Source organism: Papio anubis, chromosome 5 (assembly GCF_008728515.1).
Source record: "Papio anubis isolate 15944 chromosome 5, Panubis1.0, whole genome shotgun sequence".
NCBI classification, from domain to species: domain Eukaryota; kingdom Metazoa; phylum Chordata; class Mammalia; order Primates; family Cercopithecidae; genus Papio; species Papio anubis.
In genome coordinates this window covers 40,461,110-40,481,778 of record NC_044980.1, presented here as the reverse complement: position 1 = coordinate 40,481,778, position 20,669 = coordinate 40,461,110, and the positions used below count along the sequence as shown (strand labels likewise).

Here is a 20,669-nt window from a genome sequence, read left to right as displayed (position 1 = left end):
CTGTTCTCACAACATTACATTCTGCTGGCCTAGAGGTCTTAGTTCCAGAGAGAGGAATGATGCCACCAGGAGACATGAGAATGATTCAATTAAACTGGAAGATTGTCACTTAGACACTTTTGGGTCCTCCTACCTGTAAGTCAACAAGCTAAGAAGGGAGTTACAATGTTGGCTGGTGTGATTGATCTGGACTATCAAGATCAAATCAGTCTTCTACTGCATAATGGAGATAAGGAAGTGTATGCATGGAATACAGGAGATCCATTAGGGTGTCTCTTACTATTACCATGCCCTGTGATTAAGGTCAATGGGAAATTACAACAGCCCAATCCAGGCAGGACTACAAATGACCCAGACCCTTCAGGAATGAAGGTTTGGGTCACTCTACCAGGAAAAAGCCCACGACCTGCTGAGGTACTGTTGAAGGCAAGGGGAATACAGAATGGGTAGTAGAAGAAGGTAGTCATCAATACCAGCTACGACCACATGACCAGCTGCAGAAATGAGGACTGTAATTGTCGGAAGTACTTTCTCCCTCTTTTTTTAAAAACATGTTTGTACATGTATACGCTTGTACTAAGAAAGTATCTTCATGTTATTTCCTTTCTCCTTTATTGTGTAACATAAGATTTACTGACTTCACATCAGCATTTAAGTATCATTAACTTTATGTAATAGTATTTGAGTTGGGGATTGGTACATTTCCGCTTGTATGAAGGATAGTTGTATTACATTAGGCATAATTATGAATTTATTATTGTCTTTACTTGAAGATTGTGTATGATCTCAGGAGATGTGTATGGGTTCAAGTTGACAAGGGGTGGACTTGTGATGGTTAATACTGAGTGTCCACCTGATTGGATTGAAGGATACAAAGTATTGATCCTGGGTGTGTCTGTGAGGGTGTTGTCAAAGAAGATTAACATTTGAGTCAGTGGGCTGGGAAAGGCAGGCCAACACTCAATTTGGATGGGCACAATCTAATCAGCTGCCAGTGTGGCCAGAATATGAGCAGGTAGAACAATGTAAAAAGAGAGCCAACCCTAGCCTTCCAGCCTATATCCTTCTCCCTTACTGGATGCTTCCTGCCTTCAAACAGCAGACTCCAAATTCTTCAGTTTTGGAACTCAGATTGGCTTTCCTTGCTCCTCAGCCTGCATATGGCTATTGTGGGACCTTGTGGTCATGTGAGTTAATCCTTAATAAACTCCCCTTTAGAGAGGTCTGTCTCTCTAGAGAATCCTGACTAATATAGTATCCAACACTCTTCACTCTGTTTATAGATTCTTCATTCAGCCCTTTTTCTTCCCGACACCATGGTGTGTCTTAGATTTACCTGGAAGGAAAATAACTGATACAGGTTCAGGAACATTTGAAAGCCAGGAAACAGGCTTTATGGAAAGTCATTTGAGAATAAGATGAAAGAAAGTTCCAGTTCATTTCTGTCACTGGTCAATGTTCTGTAACTTTAAATTCTAAATAAATGAACAATTGGGGGTGTCTTTCCTGCAATATTATTATTGCCATCTCCCTGTTACTATAATCATTTCAGGTGATGAATATACAAGGCTTAAGAAAAGACTCACCATTTGTTGTCTTGTCTTTTCCTTTATCCAAGCCTGAAGAGTAATTTGCTGCCAGCTCTTCCTCCAGATCCAACCCTTCACTATCCTGTTTGCATCATTGCACATTAATTTTCCAAAAACTTTGGTCTGCATATGTCACCTTCCTCTTCAACAATACTCAGTACTTCCCTTCTGCTTTTATAAAAGACTCCTGTCTGTGGCTTGGGGTTCAAGTCTCTCCATATTATGGTCGTATCCATTTCTTTCTCATCCTGAATCATGCTCCCTTTATGGTCCTCTCTCCGCTAGAAATTTGCTTCATCCAGTTCTCCATGCTCTTCCTCCCTCCATCCTTTGCTCAATGTGTTCCTCTTGCATGCAAGATCCTCTTTACTCATGTCAGGGTGTGTAAGCCTACCTTCTTCTGGATCCCACTTAATTGAGGACCTTAGGTTTTCTAGGGCTTCCCCAGGTCAGTGATTCTTCCAACTGTCTAGTAGTTGGGAGACCACAGGAGGCTATACGGTATTTTCAGAGCCCCTTCTGAATGTTAAACTCATAAAGAGTACCCAAAATGTAGTATTAACTATCAGCAGATGTTACCTTGTGAGACAGGATCACAGGAAATCTGGAAGGGAAAAGACATAGAATATAGAAATCAGGCAAAAACTGCTTAGTCTGTTGTTGAAGAATCTTTTCTTAAAAAAGGAGAGGTCTGCATGGAGCAAAGATAGGAAGGAGTCAAAACTAGCAGAGAGGATCTCCAGCTCAGGCCAGGAAGGGAGAATTTGGATGTGGAGAATGTAAGGAAACAGCAGGCTCTTGAAGGGAGTGGTTTATGGTTCAGAAATCCCATGTGAGACTAGCTAACTATGGCCTGTGACTAACTCATTTTTTGATGTCTCCTCATTAAATACTCATCTAATTATGAATTCAGGCTCCCCTCTTCCTCCCTCATCCTCTCAGACACCTTGAGATCATGGCAGGACACTCCCCCATATGGATCAATGGGGTTTTTTTCATTAGAAAAGAATATACCCTTGTAAACATTTTGATATCCTGATTTTTTTTTTTTACCTTACTCTCTTGTAAATGTGGTTACCAGGGGTCAGGTTCCCACATTCTGATCAGTGCTGGCCACCAAACCAAGCTGAGCTTCTGATTCTGCAAACTTGAGGCCTACACCCTAAAGCAGGTTCACTCCCTAGGTCCTGCCCCTGTGAACACTTGACCTTCCAGAAGGCTTCTTCTCAGCCTTTTAATCCCTGTCTTCAATAGAACTCATCAGGCCTTAAGTAAATGTGACCTTTTCATGTAACTTCCCAGGGTGCCTGAAGAGACAGATTTCCTATAAGATAGGTCTGTATGTCTTAACCCCAGTGACTGGAACAGTACCTTGACTGAATATAGCCAATATGTTATTCATACAGTTGTTGCCAATCTTCCTCCACTAGAATATATCATCCCTCTGTTGCCTGACTTACTCCACTGCTATATCTCTAATGCCTAACAAATAGTGCCTGGCACATATTTGGTGCTCCAAAATATTTGATGATTGGATCATCTGAGAAGCCATGATGTTTTATTCCTTTTAGGTTCTTTTTACTTCAAAATCTACAAGACAGTCAATTAATCTACTCCATGAGTCTCTGCTTTCTGACACTCCCTGCCTTATCAAGATTTCAGAAATACTCCTGGTTCCTGCTCAAACATAGTTAATACCCTTAGTAGTGTACATATATGTCATGCACCCTTTTAAACACTTTGTATTCACTCTTTTAATTGTTACAATCAGTCTGTGAAGAAATAATACAATTATCCTCATGTTGCATATGAGGAAACTGAGGCACAAGGTGGTAAAGTGACAGCATTGTATATGAACTAAGGCAATTAGGCTTTGGAGTTTGTGTTCCTAATCACTAGTCCAACTACCTCTCCAATGGTTATAGCACCTACCTGTTTATTTGAGAATGGCCCAATTTATGAAATTCTAGTGCATGTCAGAAGGGAGTTTTGGCTAAGACATGGGGAAGAAGACTGCCCTGCACATGTTAATAAATCATATTAATAATGAGCATGGTTTATTTATCCACAACATCATGAATGCACAAGCAGATCAACCATAGATGGGATTAGATCAAACAAAGAGCTCCAGTCCTGCCCTGGAGCGCTAATAATCTAGAGGTGTAAAACCTATTCTCTAGGCTAAAAAGTGAAAACAACCAGGCTTAGGGAACAGTGGAGAACTGTCACCCTTCTGGATCAGAAAATGGTAGCTTCAACCACTCTGCATGAGGAAAGAAAAAATGGCTTATAGTAACCATATATTTTTATGCCATAAAAAAATCACATGGAAATGTTCTTCCAATGGCCTTCTCTTTCCTGACCAGGGGTACCCCTGCCAGTTGCTGCTAAGGGGCTTCAGCTGCCCCTAGTATCATTAGAACTTTCTACAAGTGCCCTAAAGTCTGAAGCCCTTGATGATTTTGTGTGACCTGTGCTCTGAGAGCTGCTTATATATATGTTAGGAGGACAAATTTTGGAGCCAGACACTACTTAGTCCTAATTAACCTGATTAATTAATGTTGTAGAATCTTGATTTCCTCATATATATACTATACACTTCATAAGCTGGTGTGATAATGTGATATAATAAGAAATTACATTTATTTGCATTCTTCCCCCAGCTCTTGATATAAATATATTGAAACTCTTGTAAATAGGGGCACGAGGAGAATCTTTTGTTATATTTGGTCTTTGACACCCCCCACTAGCCAGGTTTTTGACATAGAGCTCCTAACACTTCTATAATTTTCTGAGTGATAGGAGCCTCTGACACAAAGTTTCTAAATCTCTTGAAAATTTTCAGTTGATAAAAGTATCTTTTGTTTTATTTGGTGACTCTTGACGGGCATCTGGATAACCTTGGGATGAAGGCTAGTTGCCAGGAAAACAAACTATGTGATTAGAGGGTTAAATCTTTTAGTTCTATTCTTCAGCCTCTGGGGAGAGGAAAGGGGTTGAATGTTGAGTTGATCACCAATGACCAACAATGTAATCGATCATGCTTACATAGTGAAGCCTCCACGAAATCCTCTCCCGGACTTGAAGAGTTTCAGGGTTGCTGGAGGTGCTTGGAGGTGTACCAAGTGAGGACAAGGAAGATCTTCCCCTGCAACCCTCTGCACCAATACCTTGCCCTAGCCATCTCTTCATTTGGCTGTTTGTCAGTATCCTTCCTTTGTAATATCCTTTATACATAAACTGGCAAATCTTAAATTTATCCCTGAGTTCTGTGAGCCAACCAGCATATTAAACAAACCCAAGGAGTGGGTAGTGGGAATCCTGATTTATAGTCAGTAAGAAATATAGGTGAAAATCTATTACTTGTGATTGGTGTCTATTGTAGGGGATCAGTCTTATTGGACTGAACCCTTACTCTGTGGGATCTGACATGAACTCCATGTATATAATGTCAAAATTGAATTTAATTATAGGACACTAGGTGGTGTCTGCTGGAAAATTCGTTGCTGGTAGGGAGAAATCCTCACACAATTTGGTTACCAGAACTGAAGTAGTGTGTTGATCAACTACACTTAGATTTTAGTCTGTCAGAGCTTCTGTCACTAGCCTCAAAGCTGCCTTATAAGGGCAAACTTATGCCAGAACAATAGAAAGGCTCTCTAAGATCTCTGGTTTCCAAGAGGGTACTCAACGTGAGGGAAGGACAAAACCAGGATAGACCACTGCCTAGCACAAAGTAAGCACTCGATGTGTTGTATATGCATACACTTAACTCTTTTCTCTGAAATAAAGCATCAGGCTCTGTGAAGGACAAGTAACTTGCACTACCAGCAGATCATGAGACTTCAGCCCTGGGGATTCAGCCTTTGCACTTGGTTTCTCACCCATGTGGTGAGAAACCCATGTTGTAATTACTGAGAAGTCATCCAGTGTCAGATGATGTCAGCCCTGTGTCATGCAGTCCCCAGGAGGAAACGGACAGCAAGTTCCACTAGAATAGTTCATGAGAAGCTTGAATAAAAGGATACTCATATGGATGTGAGCGAAGTGTAGGGAACATAGAAGCAATTGAGTAATACCTCTAGTTTATAAGAGTGGGGCCATTACCACCTTAGAGTGAAGTAGGAGAGAAGGAGCTATTATTAAAACCTGCCAGAGTCAGTTCTGAGCAGAGGCTATCTTGATAGAGTTTGACCTTAGTTAGTGTAGGATGTGGCCACACTGCAGGGTGAACTCAAATGAAGGTGTCCAGGAGGGACCACAATATCATTCTCCTCCGCTTGTGACCTCATGATAGGGCTCTGTTGTGGCCAAACCTAACCTGAAGCCAGATGTCAAGAGAGCCCCTTGCTGTAATCTATATTAGTCAATGTAGAGAAAGGTGGGTTTCTATGTTTCTGCATAGATAGAGCTGTTTGCATGGATTACCTATTTAATTCTTACAATCTCCTCGTGAGATAACTATTATTCCAGTTTGTCAGAAGAGAACACTGACTTTTAAGTAGTAAAAATTTACTATATATGTTTTTTTGTATATATACACACATACATGTATTTCCACATATTTATATAATGTTTGTATTTTTATTTTTGTTTTTAAAAGTATGATGTGTTTATTGTAGAAAATTTGGAAATACAGTTCCCTCTCTTCAAAAAGAAAATAATAATCTAATAACTTTTTCATCATGGATCACCTCTATTAACATATTTTCACATCTATTTTATATGGTACATTTAATATGGCACATTTTAACTTCATTTTATTATATTCATCTTAATTCAATTTATTTCATTTCATTTATGAAAATATATGAAGTTTAAATGTGTCAGATACTATTCTATGTATTTTATAATATTAACTCAATAAATTCTCATTAACAGTCTTATGAGGGTAGGTATCATTATTATGCCAATCATACAGATTAAAGAGGTTAATTTGTCCAAAGTCACCTATCTAGTGAATGGTGAAGTTTATATTCAAATATGGGCAATTGGATTTGTATTTGGCTCCTATTCTTAATCCTTCTGATCTACGGACTCTCACATACACATACATTGCAAACTTGGAATCATTCCTGTTCTCTGTGTTTTATTTTTATCTAATTGTAAGTCTTCAGCATGCATTCACATAGCAGTTTTTTTTCTTGATCATACCAAATGTAACTAGGTATGGAAATAAATATTTCAGAAAGGAAAGAATATGTCAGTAAATAGCTGCTAAAAAATCAGGTAGAAAAAGATGTACCTCCAACACACACACACACATACACACTCAGGAAACCAAAGGACAAATGCTAATATCACTAGTCAAGTATTGAATCATTTGACATGTAGAGTGACCTTCACAGGGGTCACTTAAATAAGACTCAGTGTGTTTAATGGCTGTGTTTCATTATTTGCACAGGGTCATAGATAATTCATTGGCAACTAGTTAACTGCCACGTATGCAGTTTGATATGGGGATTTGATATGTATAAGGGACTTTGAGGATTGAGGGACATGTAAAATGATTCCACTAAACTCTCTTGCTGACAGTATAGTTGTGGAGGCAAGATATATATGCACAGAAAAATGTTATGGACTGAATATTTGTATCCCCCTAAAATTTTTATGTCAAACTTCTTATTCCCAATGTGATGGTACTTGGGGATGAGAATGTTGGAACTAATTAAGGTTGGATGAGGTCATGAGGATGGGGCCCTCATGATGGGATTAGTGCTCTTTTGGGAAGAGACACCAGAGAGCTTGCTCTGCCCACCGCCCCTAGGACTGAACCTGCACAAAAAAAAAATTCATGTGAGCATGCAGCAAGATGGTGGCTGCATATAAGCTAAAAGAAGAGGCCTCAGAATGAAACCTTCCTTGCCAACACCTTGCTCTTGGACTTCCCAGACTTCAGAACTGTGAGAAATAAGGTTCTGCTGTTTAAGTCATCTAGTCTATGGTATTTTCTTATGGCAGCCTGAGCTGACTAATATAAGTAAGATACAATTTTTAAAAGTAGTTCAAGACAATAAGTGCCTCGCACTAAGTGAAGAATATGATAAATGTTTTAGGGGCAGAAGGGTCTGAGCAGCTGTGGTGATAGAAGAAGACTCCTAGGGCTTAGTGGGATTGGGGTGGGGTAACTGGCTGTAGACTCACAAGCAAGAGTACTTAAGGATCATGCAGATTCGAATGTGCCTACTCATAATTCATATGATTGATCTGAGCTAACAGAACTCTTAGGGCTCTGTATTTGTCCTCTCTGACTGACATACTTGTCTCCTCTTCTTCATCTAGTTAATGCCTCTTCAGCCTCAAGACAGTTTAAATGTTTCATCTTCAAGAAAGCCTTTGCTGACTTCCAGGTTTGGTTGTGATACCCAGTTACAGAATTCCTTGAACTTTTCCTTTATGGCAGTTTCCATAATGATATTTAAATAATTAATTGGCATAAGGTTTTATTAATGCTTGTTTACCTCACTGGACTTCAAGATCTATAAGTACCCAAATTGGGTTTTTTTATGTCCCATTGTGGTCCCAAATTCTGGTACAGTCTTTGTAAGAATTAGGTGCCCAATATTTGTTTGTTGATTGACTAAATGGACTCTCCCCACAGGACAGTCCTTCCTTGCTGTAGCAGTGACTTATTTTAGACTGAGTCTTTTTTTAGGTAAGAGTTAAGAACCATGTATATAATCAAAGGAATAGTTTGTGGTCTCCCAGGCCATGTTTTAAATGTAAACTGGTTGGCTCAGATCTAGCACAGTCCTCTTCAGAACTTCAACTTGCTTCTGCTTTATAGAAATAGGAGAGGATGAAAGCTCAGGGTCAGATGACAGAATAGATTGAATGGAATCCATGGCCAGATAATTTCTATAAGAGGCCAAGGGTGTGGTTCAACCATTCCTTCAAAATTTTCAAACTTCAATTCATAACAGGCTGAGAACAATTTCTATTGTTATTTTTTAAAGGTTTCACTTAAAAATGTGAAGAAAATTGACTAAACTGCAAAACTTTTGACTAGAGCCCTTTCCAAGTATCGCAGATAAAACAAACTTAACTCTATTTCTTTTTTGGGCTACTGAGCTCCTTAACTGTTTAGAAAAGGGAGGTGGTGGAGCTAAGCCAGGGATGTTCCTTCCTTTTTGTTAGGTTGTCTGTGAGAATCCTTTGACTACACTCAGGTACCCCAATTTTCAGCTTCCTGTGGTATCAGATGTTTGGGAGAAAAGGCAACATCTGTTTTTAGAAACATTTATTTAACAAAGAGTTCAGAAATCCCCATTCTAATAGCCTTGAAATTAGCTACCTCTGACCTCTTTCAGGGCAGTTTCCATCTTTCTGAGATTACCCTGGCAGTGACATTCCTAACTCAGACTCCCAGGTCTCCAGTCCCTCTCCTCCTCCTGCCTTTACAGAGCATGTGGCCATCCCATCTAGATCATGAAGACTGGAGAGCTTGACATAGTCACAGCCACTTTTTCCTTTGAACATTATGGCGACTGCAAGACCCATGGCGTTAACAAGACATCTCTAACCAGGGCCCGTGGTTGCAGGAGCTGACAGTGGCCAAACTGATATATCAATGACCAAATGATCAAGACCAAGACCCTGTATATTGACAAGTTAAAAATGCTCAGATAACTTTTCTAATATAAAAATCCCTTCCAAGATCTGGATTACACTCACAATCTGGCTGGTGAACCATTTCTCTAAAAAATATGCCATGAATAAATATAACTCAAAGCCATCTCCCATGTTTGAATTCTAGAACACTTCCCTTTTCTACTGGTCACTTATTCTCTCAAAAATTCAGCTGAGAAATAGAAGGTAATATTTTGAAAAGCTGATAGGAACCAACTAGATTTCTCAATACCCATGTATTAAGTTGATGTGCTTTATGTATATAATCTCTCTGATCTTGACAGTATATTCTTACTCCATACACAATTTTAACAAGTGTAAGAGTATGGTGTCCCAGCTCATAGTAGATTAGAAACAATATGTTAGAAAGGGCAAACATATTAGGATCATTAAGAGGTCACAACAGGTGGTTGTATTGTGATAAAGAATGTACAGAAATGAGGAAAGGTAGACACAAAAACTACAAATAAACATCTTAGTGCCTGGGGCCATTTTGTGTGTGAGAGGTGGCCCTCTCCACTCATGCTGGGAAGCAGAACATCTATACTGCAACACGGCAGAGCAATAGGATGTTCATTGTGTTGACCCTGGATCATCAAGCAAAAAGTAAAGTGGGAAATGTATAACAAGTTACCCTTGCTCGAGCCACAGCAAATAATTCAAAACTTTACAAACATTTTCAAGTAAAATAGTTCAAATAAAACACATTGTAAGGCTCTAATAGATAAGCTATGGTTACCTGGAAAATGTATTTCTTTGAAACACCTTATTTTGTGATAATGTCAAATAAATGAGGTGTCTTATGTGGTGAGCACTGAAGAGTACAGATAATGCAATTTTGATTTCATAGACAAACTGAAATATTCATGAGATCATATTTTCTCAAATGAAATTTAATAATAGTATATTGTCTCTCTTCCTAATATGGTTGCAATTGGGGTTGGGGGGGGAGGAAGAGACACACACACACACAAATAGGGGCTCTGTCCTATCAACAAAATATTTGCACATGACTAGTTATGAATATTCCATTGGGAAGCTGTAGAGAAGATAAATTCTCCAACCCGTGTAAACTTCAGTCTGATCAACAACAGATTGAAGTAAGTCAGTTAGCAAATGTTTTCAGTGGAGTGGAGGAATCTCACTTAAACATCCAAAACTAGGGGAAGAAAACCTTAGCATCCTAAAAAGCTTGGCTCTTCATATATCAGTATTATATCCAGTAGACAGAAAGGTACTCAAATCATGTTTGTGTTTATTCAGATTTTCCTTGTTTCTTTTTTTTTTTTAGGAGACACCAAGGATATTTTCTTCTCCTTTGTTATTAGATTTGTCTTTGTCTGAATTCTTGGGTACTAGGGAGATAAATGCTTTGAAATTACCCAGAGAGAAGTAGATTAATGGTTTTGTTTTTCAAATATCTTAGTAAAAGATTTGAAAATTATTATTTGTGAGGTTGTAAGTAGATACTTAATGAAGCACAGCAAATTGAATATCCCTTCCAGACGCACTTAATTAACACCATGGATCAAAGGCCCAGAAAATAAAACTATTCTAAGCCAAAGTCAGAAATCCTCAGGGGTCATTACTTACCTCTGCTTCCCAAATTTGACTAGTGGGAATGACCCATGCTGTCTAAATGCATTGCTTTGAGTTTGCTCTCTATTTCACAGCCTACGGTGGAGACTATGAGGTGCTGGTGGGATTTGTGCAATGTCTCATCTATCACCAGTTTGGGGAACTTAGCTAAGGTTACTCAGAAACCCAAAGTTTCAGTAATCAGATTTTTAAAATAAATTATTTCAGGGCAATAAGTATCTATAGTAATGAGAAAAATGAGAGTTAGTGATGACAGCCTGGGTCACTCTAAGAAATCCTCAGGACTACTGTGACAAATATTTGCTGATGGAAGAAATATCTTCCCATTCAGAAATGTTCCACCCCACTCCTATCTGTCCTGGGCCATAGTTCTTTTATACCTCTGTGCTACAAATTCAGTAGGTGCTTGTTAAATTAGGTCCAATCCTCTACTGGTAATAATGGATTCCCCGTACACCTGTTCTTTTCCTAACTCAAATTTCATTGATGAGGGTCCATTTCTTTTTCCATACCTGGTTCACCTGCTTTGGGAGGGAATGGGCTCTTGGAATCCAGTCCTAATATGGTTCTACGTAACAGGAAAGACCATCTTCTTTCTACTCCAAGTCAATGACTGTATGGTCCTGGTTCTAAACTTGAAAAATTGTGTACTATCTCCAGCTGTGCCCTGATGATTTCTCCCCATGAGTAATGGGACACTATGGTTCAAAATGGTGAATGGCAATAACAACAGTAATTTTTAAAAGATGTTATAGTTTTTAAAGCACTTTTATGTGCATGATCTATTGTGAATTTCAAAACAATCTTGTGGATTAATTTTTCATCCTTATTTTACAGATGAAGAAGCTGAAGGAGAGTGACTTACCCAAAGTCACACACCTAGGAACTGGAAGGAGATAAATGCACTGAGGCCTTCTGGGTCTATGCATTCTACCTGTGACTGTTGCCTCTCTTGGCCATCCCAGAGCATCATGTGATGCTGTGATATAACAACAGCAGCGACAACAACAAGAAATCAATGTGGTCCTTTGTATGTGTAGGTTATATGGATACCATGAAAGGCTGGTTCAAATCCATCTTCTTATACTTCATGTGACAATGGCAGATGGTCAGGTTCACAACTACGCCAAATGTCATGCCCAACGTCAGGTTCCAGTCCATGCTGAGGTTTGAGGGAGTGGGTGGATGAGCACAAAGAACACCTGGGGAGCCACAGGCAGGTGAAGGATGATTTTATTCAGCAGCAGGTCTCAACAACAGCTTTCTCACACTGTCTGCCCCGTCTCGGCTTCCTGAGCCAGCAGGTCCCACATACAGCTGTGCGGCCAGCTCTCCCCTGACTTCAGGGTCAGCAGCTTAACTCTTTCTCTCTCTGGGCACAAGTGAGTCAAGATGTGTCCTGGCTCCCCTCTGTCCATCTGCAAAGATGGACAGCTTTGGCTCTCTCTCTTTCTCTGGTCACCAGCACTCCTGCACAGTGTCAACAGGACAGTTATACCTTTTACAGACAATAGTGGCATAGAGCCAAGTGATGAGTCTTCCTTATGTTATAGCTATGGCAGTGAGCTTCTCTATGTTATGTCTACGTGGCTATGATAACAAGGGGAGTTGTATGCCTGCGCTCTAAACTCACTGAGGCACTCTGGATGTTTACCTTGGCCTATTCCTTGACCAAAGCACAGCCATATTCCTTACACAGACATTTCCAAGTTCTTTGGAATTTGTGAGGAATGAAGCCTTGGAAGGAGATAAAACCAATGGGTCCTTCTGGCAATGAAGTCCTTGTCCTAATTAGCACCAGGCTGTATCTAATGGAGAGCACAATCATGTGTAATGAATAGATTAAGCTGCTTTCATTAAAGGGTAGAGAAACCCAGAAAATGCCTATAAATGCATATTATCCCACATTAAAAATAAGTTATGTGCCCTTCTGTATATTATCTCTGATGAAATGAGTGAATTTACTTGTGTCTTTCTTTTGGAACAGAAATTCTAGAATGAAACTGGCAAATGTGAGGCCAGTGATGGAGTGCTGCTGGGACCCCTGCTGCACCACACAGGTTAGCACACATTTCAAAAGAATCATAACTTCCACACTCCTATGGTCCTACTAGCTCAATTAGAGGGCCAGCCTGGCCTTCTTCATCATGCCCTGTGGGAATACCCTTTGATATTGCTAAGGATCCTAGAGCCGAGTGACAGAACAGAATGAAAAGCTGACTCCAGGAGAGTATTTGATCTCTGAGTTGGGTCACAGTGAGAGCAGACACCTGCCTGTAAGGATAGTCTCATGCTCACTGAATCTATCAGTCTGGGCCAGGCTAACTGCAGCCAAATGCAGGCGTTTACCTAAGCTAACCCTTGAATGACTGGCTGTGTACCAGCAGTAAGCATATTCACTGAGCCTGGAGTTCCAGATAATCATAATCTCAGGTCTGTTTTCAGAAGCAGGTTTGTTCAGGTTCTGTATTCAGACTTCTTGCTGTAACTGTTATAGAAAACAAGACAACCTGTCTAACAGACCCCCCCACACACCTGAATCAGAGGGGAAAAAAATAGGAATGCTTCAACCCCAGCCATTCTTATCCCCACCACCACTTCTCACTTAGATCCTGAGACACTAGCCTTTTCCTTACTGTCTATTTTAACTGAGACAAGAAATTAAGATGGAGGAAGATGGAGAGATGAATAAAATGGGATGCACAAGGCAGAAGGAGACATGGATAATGAGGCAGGTTTCTGAGTGACTGTTGTGCCTGGGGCAAAAAAATATTAAAACCCCATGCAAAATGAAAGATTATTTTGTCTCCTTTGTGACCTTAGACAACCAATTTCCTTCAGTACAGTTAAAGACTGTAGCATAATGTGATGAACATTATTACTGAGAACAACCAGCTTCTCAAGTGTGGCTTGGTGGAAAGGCAAAGTAGCCATCTATTAGCTTCAAGGCATGCTTTCCCCTCCTCCTGTACTAGCAAATGGCCATTGCAGTATACACAGAGCCACCTCCCTCTGAGGTTCCACAGTATGAACAGAACCAATTTCCTTCTGAGATTCCACAGTATGTGCAGAGCCACCTTCTCTCTGAGGTTTCACAGTTTATCCAGAGCCCTGCACCCCACTCTAAGGTTCTACAGTATATACAGAGCCAGCTTCCCTTTGAGGTTCCATAGTATGTGCAGAGCCATTCTCCTTCTGAGGTATCACAGTATATGCAGAGCCACCCTCCCTTTGAGATTCCACAGTATATGCAGAGTCAGCCTCCCTCTGAGATTCCACAATATATACAGAGCCAACCTCCCATTGAGGTACCACAGTATATGCAGAGCTAGTCTCCCTCTATGGTACTGAAGTAGAGAACAATAATAATACATGATAAGGAAAAAAAGGAATAAGCTAAATTAGATGCAATTCCTATCTCTATTTGGTACAATTTTTCAGAAGCAATAAAAAGACTGAAATATGAGAAGTGGAGAGAAAATGTGTCTGTCCCATTAAAAGTTAAGAAAACCATAACATCATAACCATTTTTGGTATGAATCAAGTGTTCAGAATCCTTATAAATATGACATAATGTTCAATGTTTGGCCTTAGAAAAGAAACTAATATAAAAAGCTACTAGAGGAAAACAACAAATTGAGGCCCATTTCAACATAAATTTATGAAAAATTATAGTGTCTAGTCTCTAAAAAAAGGAACTTCAGAAATCTTTTTGGATTTCAAGGATTAGTTTTGCTTAAATCAAATGGCATTAGTGATGGTTCAATTATATTATTTACAGTAACCTTCAGGAGATCATGAAGACCACCTTCAAATATGGTCTATAAGCTTTTGGAAACATTTGCTTTTGTAGCAATGCACACTGCTGTGTGACCCACATGGGCACATAGGTTGTTTAATTTTCAAAATATGGTACTCTGTGGGGACAGAATTGAAGGAATAAATTATTTTCTCTAGTTAATGCCTCAGGTTAGAGACCTTCCTTAATCTGGCATTGTTGCTGGCAGGATTGCCTAGAAGCATAATGTATGACTCACAAGTACATATGGCAATCACATTTAAGACAAGACCTGGGTATGAAGTTCCATTTCCACCTATTGTGCCATTTGCACTAATGAAGGTTTCACAAAAAAGACCTATTCAGCCTGGGTGGTTCTAGCCACACCTAAGGGAGGAATGAAACATCTGTTAATTGGAAGTCATGGTTTTGGGTTACCTTAATGAAAACAGAAAAAATAATCATGTTATATTTTTCCAAATATTAAAAAAATAGAAAAAATAATGTCACTGTTGCCTACTGACATCAAATTTTTTTAACCATGCTATGTTAGAACTAGAAGGGCTTGGGCTCAAGACAAAGTGGGACCTGAGAAAAGCCTGGGTTCAGAGGAGACCTCTGGGCATCATCAAGACTCAGAAGCTATAGTGGCACATCCCTGCCAGTGGAGTTGAAGCAAGGATGTCCTGTCTGAGGGCATGGTGGTATGGAAATATCCTAGGCTATGTTTGACCACGCAGAGGCCAACATCAGCATGTTTCTGGAGATGGAATGATGGGAGGAGGAAGGCAATGATTTTCTGGGAAAGCCCATTTATAAGATCCATGTGGGGCCTTGGATACTCTATAAATAGTCAGTATCCTTCCCAAGGTTACACCTCAATGATTGTTGCCTTTTATCTCTGTGCTTTCATTTTGCAACAGTCCCCCAAATACAGGAAGGATTACATCTTAGCCAGTGGGGACCTTCCAGTCCAACTTGACATCAGAGCTAGGATTAGGGTGAGATGAGTAAGGTATCATGCACATGTAGGATCAGATTCTGTTTGTATTATAAACTTTGATATTTTCTTCATCATGGATTTTGGGTCATTGCTTTTTCAAAAATATCACATAAAATATTATTTATCTTAATAACCTATATTTTTACCCACCTTAAATTTTGAGCCTGAGGTGAATGCCTCTCTTGCCTCACCCTGTTCCCATGATTTGGCCCTTGACTTGTCCTAGGATATGATCTCCACAGCAACAGACTAAACCAATGATCCCATGGGTGCTCATGGAGTTTAGGGAATTGTACCTTCTAGTGATAGGGAAGAGGCACTTTCTGCCCCAGGACCTAGGAGAGATGGTAAAAAGTCAGCAAACTTCCATGGCTTGGGTTTTTATTAAGGATTGGCCATCTCTTCTTCACAGGCACTTTTATACATGCAGTGTAGTTAAAATCAGTATAATTTCTTTAAAAGTCGAAACCAAACTCAGTCATGTTTTGATTTAGTACTGAAAATAAATGAGAATCCACTGCTCCTGGAATGAAATGAATCCAGCCATTTTTATCATCCTCTATTTGCTTGGCAATGAAAAAGACTTTTTGAAACATAAACATGATGAATGGTTCAAAATTAATTTGAGAGTTATGAAATGAGTTTTACCTAATAAAACAGAAAAATGGCAGCAAGGAACACTTTTCTGTAGAGAAATAAGAAATCTATCCTACAGGGAGAGTTGCTCAGAGAGTTGCTTTTTGCTGTGCAGCTTATGTTTAATCCCCACTGTGGTCAATAGTTATCAGGCTTTTGAAGAGGTTGGGCTGGGCCTTGGGACAAGTATTAACACAGTCAATATTGTTTTTTCTCTAATGACTCTCTATAGTCTCCCTTTTATATGTTTTCTTTCCCTTTAGAACCCTTTCCTGATGACCTTATATATTCTTGCAAGCAACCTGTAATGTGCTCCAGCTGCTTTCCTTTTTTGTCTCCTCACCCCATCAGTCAGGACTGGCTGTAAGTAATAGCTAGATCATGGGTTTATATTCTCATGTCTAGAGGCAGGTAGTCCATGGATGGTGACTTATTTTAATCTAGGCCTATTATTACCCTTAAAAAAACTTACATAGGGAAGAGAGTCATACAAGTTTGTTTTTTAAGTTATATATCTTTAATACCCATAAATACTGGGTAGAACATGATGGGTAGATGGTAAATTAAATGGATGGGAAAATAAGAGAACTGGGTGGAAGTTTGAAGGCTGAACATAGATTCTAACATTTAGGAATTCAACTAAACACAATTCAGAGGTCCGGCATATGCTGGGTTAAAGTTAGACCAACGGGCTGCAATGCATCTGAAGAAAATTGTCTCTAGAATTCATGCCTCAAGTGTGGATTAACGCAGTAGCAAATGTGAGGATGTGAATTAAATCTCTCAGTGTAGAATATTGGTACATATTAGTGATATGCAATAAGGCACAAAATCATAATTAGAAAATATCTCATCAGGAAGCTAAATATGGTCATTTGCTTTGCAAGGGAATATAAATGGATAAAAATTTTATCAGACTCCTGGGAGAATAGGGAAAAGATACAGGTGTTTTCCTACTGAAGATTTTTTTTTTTTCTTTTTTAGGAGTTTAGGAGGACATATGTATCTCCAAGTATTCCAACGACTCTAGTACTGTGTGGAAAATAGATCCTGAAGCTGAGCTTCCTGCAGCTCAAGAAAGAGATTTCATGTCAAAATAAGTTAACTAAATAATGAAAGACCTCCGCATGAAGAGACAGTTAAACTATTAAACCTCTTAAAGCTTGCCTTCCAATCACTGTGGTATCAATGGGAGCATGAATGTTTTAGAGAAGACAGAATGGATTGAAATCTTGACGCTTGATATTTACTAAATATTAATACATAACTTTGGGAAACTTATTTAACCACCCTGAGCCTCTTTGTCATTCACATATTCTGCATTTATTTATTTGCTTATTTAGTTTCTAATTTTTTAAACTTTTGCTTTAGGTTCAGGGGCACACGTGCAGGTTTGTTAAATAGCCACATTGTGCATCATGGGGGTTTGTTGTTTTGTTGTATAGATGAAATAATCTATATCACTTAGGTAGTAAGAACAGTACTTGATAGGAAGTTTCTTGATTCTCACCCTCCTCCCACTTTTCACCCACAAGTAGATCCTGGTGTCTGTTGTTCTCTTCTTTGTGTTCATTTGTACTCATTGTTTAGCTCCCACTTACAAGTTAGAACATGCATTATTTGATTTTATATTCCTGCATTGGTTTGCTTAGGAAAATGGCTTCTAGTTCCATCTATATTGCTGCAAAGAACATGATCTCATCCTTTTTAATGACTGCATAATATATCATCATGTATATGTACCACATTCTTTATCCAGTCTACCACTGATGGACATTTAGATCAATTCCATCTTTTGTGAGTAGTGCTGTAATGAACATATGCATGTCTTTATGGCAGAATAATTTACATTCCTTTTGGCATAAACCTAGTGATGAGATTGCCGGCTCAAATGCTAGTTTTGTTTTAAGTTCTTTGAGAAATTGCCAAACTGCTTTCCACAATGGCTGAACTAATTTACATTCTCACCAGCAGTGTATAAGTGTTCCCTTTTGTCCACAATCTCACCAGCATCTGTTATTTTTTTACTTTTTAATAATAAATCTGAATGGTGTGAGAGGCATTTCATTGTGATTTTGATTTGCATTTCTCTAATGATTAGCGATGTTGAGCATTTTTTTCATATGCTTGTTGGCCATGTGTCTGTCTTCTTTTCAAAAGCGTCTGTGTCCTTTGCCAGCTTTTTAATGGAATTGTTTGCTTTTTGCTTGTTAGTTTGTTTGAGTACATTATAGATTCTGGATTTTAGACCTTTGTTGGATGCATAGTTTGCAAATATTTTCAACCATTCTGTAGGTGATCTCCTTCCTCTGTTGAAAGTTTCTTTTGCTGTGCAGAAGATCTTTAGTTTAAGTACCATTTGTCAATTTTTACTTTTGTTGAAGTTGTTTTTGGTGTTTTTGTCATAAAATCTTTACCAGTTTCTATTTACAGAATAGTATTGCTTATGTTGTCTTCCAGGGTTTTTATAGTTTTGGGTTTTACACTTAACTGTATAATCTATCTTCAGATGACTTTTGTATACAATATAAGGAAGGGGTCCTGTTTCAATCTTCTGCATATGGCTAGCCAGTTATCCCAGCACTATTTATTGAATAAGGAGTCTTTCCCCATTGCTTGTTTTTGTTGGCTTTGTCAATGATCAGATGGTTGTAGGTGTACAGTATTATTTCTAGGCTCTCTATTCTGTTCCATTAGTCTATGTGTCTGTTTTTGTACCAGTACCATGCTGTTTTGGTTACTGTGGCCTTGGAGTACAGTTTTAAATGGGGTAATGTGATGTCTCCAGCTTTGCTCTTTTTGCTTAGGATGGCCTCTGTTATTCAGGCTCTGTTTTGGTTCCACATGCATTTTTAAATAGTTTTTTTTTTTTCTAAGTCTGTGAAGAATGTCATTGGCGTTCGATAGGAATAGCATTGAATCTATAAATGGCTTTGGTCAGTATGGCCATTTTAACAACATTGATTCTTCTTATCCAGGAGCATGGAATGTTTTTCCATTTGTTTATGTCATCTCTGATTTCTTTGAGCAGTGTTTTGTAATTCTTATTGTAGAGATTTTTTTTGTGTCTCTGGTTAGCTATATTCTTAGGTATTTTATTATTTTTTGTGGCTATAGGAAATGGGATTATGTTCTTAGTTTGGCTCTCAGCTTGGATGTTGTTTGTGTAAACAAATGTTATTGACTTTTCTACATTGATTTTGTATCCTGAAAGTTTTCTGAAGTTTGTTATTGGATCTAGGAACTTTCGGGCAGAGACCAAGAGGTTTTCTATATATAAAATAATATCATCTGCACTCAAGATAGTTTGACTTCCTCTCTTCCTATTTAGATGCCTTTTGTTTCTTCATCTTGTCTGATTGCTCAGGCTAGGACTTCTAGGACTATATTGAATAAGAGTGGTGAGAATAGGCATACTTCCTTGTCATGTTCCAGCTTTCAAGGGGAATACGTCCAGGTTTTGCTCATTCAGTATGTTGGCTGTGGGTTTGTCATAGATTGGCTCTAACTATTTTGAGGTGTGGTCCTCCAATACTTAGTTTGTTGATGATTTTAAATATGAAAGATGTTGAATCTTATCAAAAGTCTTTTCTGCATGTATTGAGATGATCATGTGGTTTTTGTTTTTAGTTCTGTTTATGCAATGAATCACATTTATTGATTTGTGTATGTTGAACCAACCTTGCATCCCAGGGATAAAACCTACTTGATCATAGTGGCCTAGCTTTCTAATGTATTGCTGCTGGATTTGGTTTACTAATACTTTGTTGAGGATTTTTGCATCTATGTTTATCAAGGATATAGGTCTACAGTTTTCTTTTTTAGTTGTGTATCTGGCAGGTTTTGCTATCAGGATGATACTGGCCTCATAGAATGTGTTATATATGAGAGACATATTCCAAATATATAATTTCCTTTCTGACTCTCAGGGTCTCATCCAGCACCATCTTCTGAGGGTTTGCTCAGCTGATGAAGTCCTTCATAAGATTGCATCAGATTTCAGACTGCTTCTGAACTGAGCCCCTCAAAATGGGACATTAAAAAGGCCTTCTTTTAGTGAGCCCAATTATGCAAACATTTATTTTTAGGACTTTGATTAATGGTATATTCTATTACCTCTTTTACCATTCTATTATTTAAGTTTGTGGAATAACATTCATTTCTCCAAAATATAGAACCTTCAATTTAGGTATGTGACCACCACTTGTCATAGTATAGCAGAGTCACATTTATGAGTAGAACATAAGCAGTTCCAAAAACAAAAAAAAAAGATAAAACCCTTTATTAAAACAGTTAAGCTGAAGTAAATAAATATTCCATACCCATTAAAGAATAGAGTTTAGAAGTAATCCTTGAGACAGTCTTGTACTTATTGCTAGAGGACCCAAGATGGCTTTACTAAATCTCAGGACATCTCATATTTTTCCTGGGGTTT

The 20,669-nt window shown here is 38.7% G+C and overlaps 1 long non-coding RNA gene across 6 annotated transcripts in view; it reads left to right on the top strand.

The window, feature by feature from the left end:
• The window catches only part of LOC103885053, an 87,294-nt gene extending 69,779 nt beyond the window's left edge, over positions 1-17,515 (top strand). For 4 of the 6 annotated variants that reach the window (XR_001903347.3, XR_001903345.3, XR_001903344.3 and 1 more), the window contains 5 exons: positions 7,872-7,939; positions 11,655-11,853; positions 12,805-12,877; positions 16,498-16,597; positions 17,219-17,515. This is a non-coding gene — a long non-coding RNA (uncharacterized LOC103885053). Of the gene's footprint in view, positions 1-7,871; positions 7,940-11,654; positions 11,854-12,804; positions 12,878-15,148; positions 15,300-16,497; positions 16,598-17,218 lie in introns of all 6 variants that reach the window. The other 2 variants (XR_001903343.3, XR_001903346.3) reach the window with 2 other exon arrangements.
• Positions 17,516-20,669: the final 3,154 nt, after the last annotated feature.